Source organism: Teleopsis dalmanni, chromosome 2 (genome assembly GCF_002237135.1).
Source record: "Teleopsis dalmanni isolate 2A chromosome 2, ASM223713v2, whole genome shotgun sequence".
Taxonomy (NCBI): Eukaryota; Metazoa; Arthropoda; class Insecta; order Diptera; family Diopsidae; genus Teleopsis; species Teleopsis dalmanni.
Window position 1 is genome coordinate 129,142,219 of NC_051847.1, and position 8,764 is coordinate 129,150,982.

Sequence of the window (8,764 nt, forward strand, 5' to 3'; positions counted from 1 at the left end):
CCTTTTGCACGTAAATTATGGGTAATAGAAAATAAAATTATTGTTAACAGTTTTTGAATGATTACTTACTTGATAACTTCGAAACGATTAATAGATTCTTAAGTAAAGTTCCAGCAAATCCCAATTAAGGAAGTACCATTAAAGTTACTCCCATGCAATTCTTTTTGCTGTATCCACTAGCCTGACTAAGAATCTCTTCAAATTTAAAGTGCATATAAAAATATGTACATCTTTATGTTCAACTTCATTTACATACCTCAATCTCTAATGTAATTTTCATAAAACATATGTTGACGGACGTGTAATGTTTAGTGCTTCGCAATTTTCGAATTTTTCAGATAAACTAATTTTCAATCTTGGACATCAACTGAAAAATTTTTATTTGATCGCTATTAATATTATTAATAATTCATAACTAAATATAGTTCAATTCGTAAATAAGTATTTTTGAAACAGTATCTACACAAATCTATATAAAAAAAATTTTTTTTTATAATTCAATTTAAATTTTTGACAGACAAAGCATAGATAAAATTTTTAAATTTGTTCTACAATTGACGAAGCTTTGAAATTGGAAACGGACCCCATGGAACTCGTAAATGAATTTCAGTATCTAGGACGTATTGTGTCTGAAAATGGTGGTACAGCGCAAGATGTTATAACTCGAATAAAGAAAGCCCTGAGCTTTTACATGTCTTCGTAAAGTGTGGAGCTATAATACTACTAGTTTACCCACAAAGATAAAAATCTTTAAAGCATGCGTTCAGTTCTTCATTATGGTTGCGAGACTTGGTTTGTGACGGAAAACATACAAAGCAAGCTGAGAGTATCTGTTAACCACTGTCTCCGCAGAATTTTGCGTATTTTTTGACCAAACAGTATATCAAATCAAGACCTTTTAACCAGAACAAATGTTAGAGATGTCAACCTTGAAATTCGCAAAAGAAAATTTGAATGAATCGGCCATACACTTCAAAAGGCTCCTACTGAAATTTGTCAACAGGCGTTGGTATACAACCCCCAAGTTAGAAGAGGAAGAGGTCACCCAAAAACAACATGGAGAAGGTCAACGTTAAATAAAGTAAATACCGTTTCACAGCCCCTAGGAAGAAGAATACGCAACATTACTGATATAAAGGACGTAGCATTGCGGCGCGAAAGGTGGAAAAGTCTGCTGGAAATCATTGATGTCGAGCAAGGCTTATTATTATTATTATTAAAGACCTGTCAAGAAGCAAAACAATCGAATAATACCGCTAACCATATTTCTCATCGTAATTTTGTCGATGATGACAACATCAAAGTCACTACACAGTATTCTTTTTTTGCACTTTCTTTTACATCTTCTAGTTTTGAGCAGCAGATAATCCGGGAATGCTTCGAAAATACAAGTCTATTATTTCCTTTCTTAAATGAAAACTTTATCAAAAAGCTGATTTTTATGACATTTATTTAATAGACTTTAGGTACAGACGTGTAGCTAATCATCTAAATTACTCAATGGTTTGCATAACTATCGATGCGACTAAATGTGTTTAAATTAGAATGTAGTCAGTATTAACATGAAGCAATCACAGTACAACTAATTTTGTTTTGCTTTTAAATTGTACAAAATGTAATATTACTCATACAGTAAAACCCCGCTTAACGCTGTTTCGGTTTAGCGCTATTTTATTTCAATACGAACATTAAAGCAGATGTTTGATAAAACAGACGGAAAAGAGAAGCAATGAATAAGAGAATTTTGGAAAAACTACAATATCATAAATGCTGTAGAAAATACACACCTTTCTTGGAATGAGATAACAGAAAGATCTTATAAAGGAGTATGGAAGAAGATTTGGCCAGATTTAAGTAAGAGCGATAATATTTGACGCTCCGTCGATATGGATGAAATAGTGAAAAAAATAATGAAATTAGCGAAACAAACCTGTTTTGATGAGATAAATGTGGAAGACGTCGAAGAAATAGTTCAAGAAACAGCAGCTAGTCTTTCTAATGATGAGCTCAAGAAATTAACTGAGCTAGAAGAAAAAAAAAAATATTGATAATAGTGACTTTAAAGAAAAGCAAAAAGAACTATCGATGACGTTTGTAAAAGGGAGTTTGAGCACTATACCTGAAATTATGGACCAATTTGTTGAAAATATTCCAAATTTTGACAGGAGTTGAGAATCAAGACGGTGTGTTGTAGATGATTTATCCACTTATCAACAACTTCTAACAGAACGCAAGAAGAAAACGCAAACTACCATAGATGCCTTCTTGCGCTGTTTTGCATTACGCTCTATTTTGATGGATCGTATCCTACGCGGGGATCCTTAAACGGGGTCTTACTGTACTTATATCTTATAAACAGTAGGTGTACGCTTAGTAGGTTTGGAATATTTGCTGCACGCTGGCATAATTTTAAAAGAGATATTTTGAAAGAATGTGGTGTCATATTCATGCTATTATAAATCATACACCTGTTTAAAACTCATTAAATGAAAACTGAACGAAAAAATTAGAGATTTTTTTTAAAGGAGGAAAGAAATTGATGGACTCAGTTCTAATATTTTGTCACAAATCTCAAAAATAACTAACTTCATATGATTATTTGAAAAGCACAACATTACTAGTATGCTACCATAATTAGTAGGACTCATGAAAGTATTTTAGCCTTTCAGAAAGGAAATAAGAAAGGGATTTCAAGTGAGCATGTGGGTCATTTGTAGAATTTATATGGTCAACATCCTTTGGCGGAAAATGCTTCATTTTTATTTTTTGATATATATTATTGATAGATTGTCTTAATTGAACGCCCAAAAATAGTTATCATAACGAAATTAAGATTCTAATCATGATACTGAAAATCACATCAACTCTGTGTGATCCTGGAGAAAATTTAGAGACATAAAAATTTCTAAACGTATGTTAGATTTAAAAACCATACAATTGTGGTATGTGAGGATCCAAATACTGGACGTTCCCATTTCGAAAGCAGTTTTCACATTGACAATTGTAAAATAATTCTTTTTAACTTTTTTGTGCAATGCTTTGAATGTCAAATATCTCATGCGGCTTGAGTTTACGGTTTTCTAAAACAATTTTATTGAGTTTTTCAAGGTTTTCTGGTGTACCCGCTTCATGCCAACCAATATTTTGATTTCAATAGAACAAAATTCGGCTAACACTTATCCAGCCAAATATTCGCTGAAGCGGTATATTTTTTCGCACGACACTTAAACACACGATAATAGTCTTGATTTCATTATATTAAATGAAATCATAGTGTTGGTTTTAATATAATAAATATAAGTACAATACAGGGTTAGGCGATTGAAGTATTATAAATACACACAGGTATATCTGTCAAACTAATATTGCCAGCTTCTTGAAATTCATACGAATAACAGCTGTTTATATTCTTTACAAGCTACCACACACATTTGGACCTAAGTTTTATAGGATAAAACCAGGTGCTGTTCGTGTGCTCAAGAACCACAAAGTAAATAAAATGTTTATGTATTGTACCATAGATTGTTATAATAGATTATTATTAATTGTACATGTCAAATAATTGTCGCAAAACACTAAGGTGGAGGACGAGGAAAGTAACATCATTTAAAATGGTTCGGAAAGTGAAGTTCGACTGGAACGAGTTCTACGTCACAGTGATAATCAAATGGCCAAATAACTGAAAATGTCCCAGTGAAGCATCAGACGCATATTTCAAAATGATGGTAAAACACCAAAGCAACAAAAAGTTAGACTCGAAGGTGCAAGGAAGAAGTTGTTACGCTTGCACGAGCACGAACGTGACGAATATCCAAACGTCATATTCTCTAATGAAAAAAATGTCTCCACTGAGCAGTTGATGAACTCTCAAAATGATCGTGTTTACTTACCTTAACGCACTGAACTTGAGACTAGGAGTGGCCACCTGAAGTAGTTTTCCATCTTAAGTGATGGTATGGGCAGCTGTGACCGCCAATGGACGCCCTTCAGTTCTTTCAAAGTTAATGCAACTTATTATCGGGAAAATGTTTTGAAAGTTACTTTAGAGCCGTAGGCATGCAAACATTTCGGTCGCGGACTATGGACGTTCCGACAAGACTCAGTACCGTCTCATAAAGCTCTTGTGAACCAATAATAGTTAAAAAATCATGTTTCACACTTCACTTCGTCCACACAATGGCTTTCGAATTCGCCAGATGCAAATTCGATAGACTTGTCTATGTAGGCCATTTTGTAGAGCAAGGTGAGAAATAAAACATATGCCAGTATGAATGCGCTGAAGAAAGCTTTTGTTTAGGAGTATGTCAAAATACCGAAAGATCACATAATAATAATAATAAAAAACAGTTTCACACAAAAATGTTATGATCGGTTAAATAGGTAACACTTCAATCGCCTAACCCAGTATATAATGTGAATTTAAGTAAATTTTTATTGTTTTGTGTCCAAATATCACATATTTTTCAATTTTACATATGTTACTCACCTGTATCCCTAGTTATTTCTCAATAAGGGTTTCAACATTTCCTGTACCCACAAATAAGTACTTAAAAATTTCTGTTGCTTTGTTGAGTTCCGAAAATAGAGTAATTCATAAAAACTACTGAATTTTAGTAATTACGTTAATAAACATATATTCGCAAAATATTTTCTTTTAGCTATAAAAATAAAACTTCTTAAAAAATTCTTCATAAAAATAAATTAAATTTCCTAGCTTTTTGTCATCTTTCAAATATTTGATTATGAAAGCAAATGTAATTTTCTAAATATTTTAACTTTCAAAGTCATCGATTTTTTCCTCTTTCTATAATGAATCTGAATATTTATTTTTTTATATTGAAGATATTTAAATATTTACACGGGATTGCATTTTATCAATGTACATATATTATTTTTTCAATCAGATAAATTTCGTTTATAAAACTTTTTTATTTGATTCAAAAATATATAAATTGTTTAAAATTTTACTTTTAATTTTATAAAATGCGGTTCGTCTATTTTATTATGTATCATGTGGATAGATAGCAACGCGTTTTAAACTGCATATATAAATTGTTGATCACATTAGTCAACTTATCTTGGTTCGAAATTGATTTTTGAAACGAATTTTCATTTTTATTTTGAATCAATATACTTAACTACTGAGATAGTTTAGGTCAACACTAACATCACTATAACGAGGGCATATATTCAAAAGTGATTAAGATAATGTTGTTACTTATAGGTACTGGAGAACGTTGTTAGGAAATTATGTGTAAAAGGCATAAAACTTTATTTTGGAAACTGCTCTTAGCATAAAAATGGAAAAGAATGTGACGCAAATCGGAACAATGCAAATCGAATTACATTTCTCTACATATTTGGTATCCAAAAATATTCGGGTTATAGCCTTATTCTGAATTAGCATGTGGCACAATGGCATTCTCCATTGATTCTGATTTTCCATCCAAATGGATAGAAGGAATTCCATTTTCACAAATAATGGATTTCTATTTTTTGTCACTTGTTTAGCCTACAAATGAGTGACAGCTTTTCCAAAGTTCTTCACTTTGTCCCCACCAAATTACAAATTGTTCTTACAGTAGTTGGAGCTAATCACAAAATCTCCCAATGTCAGCAGATTTTTCTTTTAATTAAAAACATTTTAAAATGTCTAACGTTTGTTCTAAAGAAATTTATTTTCGCTTTTGATGCATTTTTATACTTTATAAGGCAGCAATTTACCTTTCCACCACACAAATGTAAACTGACACCTATTAACTAAAAACTGAATTCCCTATTAAATAATGTGACCTACAAGAAATGAAATGGGAATCCCTTCTGTATGTAGTTATGTATGTAAAACCACGCAATTCGAATCCAAAACTTGTTTTTCTTTGGCGACGTATTTCGAATCAGCGCAAATTGGAGTGATGCAAAGCGGGGGATAATTGACACTTATACCCCGATTTGCCTCTTTTAAAAGTCGTCTTTAACTTACTCTATTCTAACAATAAATATAGTAAGATTTTTATGACAATTTATCATCTCTCTATTTGTGTTAAAAATAGATTTAAATCACTGCTTACATTAACGTTACTTCGTAACGTGGAGTTCCATATATTGTCGCTGTATTACCTAATAACTAGATACTAAACAGTTAGAACCACTCCATACGTCAACAGCCACTAAATTTTTTATACAGAACTTTAAATGCTTTGATTTCTTTTTTTGCCGAATATCTTTAAATATTATTGAGACATTAATTAAACAGAATATCTTCCAATATTTTAAAGGAAGTTATTTTTCCATCCACATTCTCTATCTATATATATATATAGATAGAGAAGAGTACATATATACTAGTATATAATTATTTTTAACAAGTTTTTTACATTGAAGCTAAATACTATTTTCAGCATATGCTATTCACTCTTCGACTTCTTCAGCTTGAGGTTCAAAATAAATTATCTGAAAATTATCTTTCGAATAGTTAAAATTAAGAGGTATACTATAATGCCGTACATATTACATCTTCTTCACAAACTTCACAAAGTTGTAAAAGTTATTAATGAAGAATAGTAACGTAATAAAAAATATCTATAACTATTTTACATAAGTATCTTAACTAACCATATGGAGTTGTGTAAGGGAAGTATCTTTCTATCTCGACATTTCATAGCAATAAGGAATTTTTGAAATATTTGTTTTAAAAGGATACATACATACATGATATTTTCTTACAATAAAATGAATATCTTTATGCATGTGTGTACTCAACTCTCTTTTACCTACACTTAATTTGTTTGCTTTGCCTTATAATTCCATGTAAAATTTAGAAATGTCATTTCTCAGACAATAAGGAATAGATTTCTTCAAATTAATTCATGACTCCTCAAAGTAGTAAATTGCGCATTGATTAAAGAATTAATTTGGTGTTGAATGTGCAAGAACGTTTTACTTTTTGTATGTCAACTTCATTCACATTAATTATCTTGTAAGAGATTAAGTTAATCTATTACTTTCTTATTCCCAAGAAATAAATATTCCAAATATATTCTCTCAGTTGCTTTTAATATTTCTCTATAAGTTTATTGATGTCATAGTGATGCCGAAGTGATTATGTGCTGATGGTATCATTGCCGCTACTTTAACTTCCGTCCTAAATAAATCTTGCATCCGTTTAGGTAATTTTTTCAGATCTCACTAGCTAATATTTTTATATTACTGCCATGGACCTGTATGTGACTCGTCTTTTCAATTAAAGGCGCAGAAAGAAGTTCAGACTTCTAAAATTGATTAATAGCATGCGTACAATAAGCGTAGGTTAGTTGACACTAAAGCCTAGAGAATATCTTTAATATTAATTGTGCACAATAAATTGTAAAAATTCTGCACAATCTTAATGTTGACTAGAAAGAAATGATATATATTACACAACTACTTGATAATACAACTTTAACGTCTGGTTTTGGAAATGAAGAAATCAAGAAGACTGTTGCTGTGGTAATATGCAATGTCGCATTTAGGCTGGCTGGTGCTTACAAGGACTCCAAGTGAACTTCAATATGTGCCGAATGCATAAATTGATAAATGTCTATATCCAATAATAATACGATCATTTCCATTATCATATATTATAATATGAGAATGAAGAAGTATTTGGGTCAAACGCACTATATGGATTAATGTATTGTAAAATGCAAGAATGGCGGTTTTATTTTTAGTTTTAAGTGAACGAAGCTCATTAAAGAATATTTTTGAATAAAATACTACACAAATAGTATAACAGCATAGTTATAGGTACTAATAGTACATAGTACGTAGCCGTAGGAGAGGAAGATTTTACGAGTTAAGCAGACTATATAATTGTATGTATTTAATTGCTAGCCCTGCAAATTTGTACCACATCAACGTCACTTTTAATTTATTATAGCTTAAACATAGAACACCAACAAAAGAAAAAAAATTTTAACTAAGCATTCTTTAAGTCTTAAATTAAGCGTTATCAAAGCTGAATATTTTAATTTAGAATTGAAAAAAAAATAACAGAAAATTTAAAATATGTAGACAATTTAGATGAAAACTTTTTTATATATTCGTTAGCACGGCATTTTTCTCTTACATTTACATGAGTAAACAATGGCTGTATTGCATTTTTGCATGCATTTGCATTAAATTCCAGGAATTTTTTATATTTCAAATATTTTATAGTTTTTTCCACATTTTTTTTTTACTTTCATTTTCCATTGTATTCCTTTAGCTTGATGTGAAGTGTGCAATCCGAGACCTTTAAATTTTCAAATTTTAGTAAGAAAATTGAAGTTTAGATGCACAAAACTAAGACTGCAGCTATGAATATATAAACTTAAAGATATACACTTAAACGATTTTTAATACAATGAGTAATATATATCAGACACAAAAAAAGACACAAATGTTTACATTTATTTCTGAATAATACTACCTTCCCTAAGCGATGAGACACAGATAACCTCGGCTCTCATAACTAAAATGGAAACGACATATTGTTTTTTCTCCTCCTCTTTTCATAATTTGCAATGAAAACTACAACAATTCAGGTTTTCACAAGCTTATGATACTCTACACAACATACCTCTTAGTTATAATGGCAGTCAGTCCAATTGACCAACAGTCCGATGTGATACCAATACTCAACGTAGGACTTTAACTTTTAGTTGATTATAAAAACAATTTCGAAACCCTAAAAAATCCTTAAAATTTTTTATTCACTATGTTGAACACTTCATTAAGAGTGCTTATG

At 30.7% G+C, this 8,764-nt stretch overlaps 1 long non-coding RNA gene across 1 annotated transcript; it reads right to left on the reverse strand.

Moving 5' to 3' along the window:
- Positions 1–43: 43 nt before the first annotated feature.
- On the reverse strand, positions 44–4,667 carry LOC119678841. The gene is made up of 3 exons (XR_005252365.1): positions 4,487–4,667; positions 257–367; positions 44–195 (listed from the first exon to the last, which is right to left on the reverse strand). It is a non-coding gene; the product is annotated as an uncharacterized LOC119678841 (long non-coding RNA).
- Between the last annotated feature and the right edge of the window lie 4,097 nt (positions 4,668–8,764).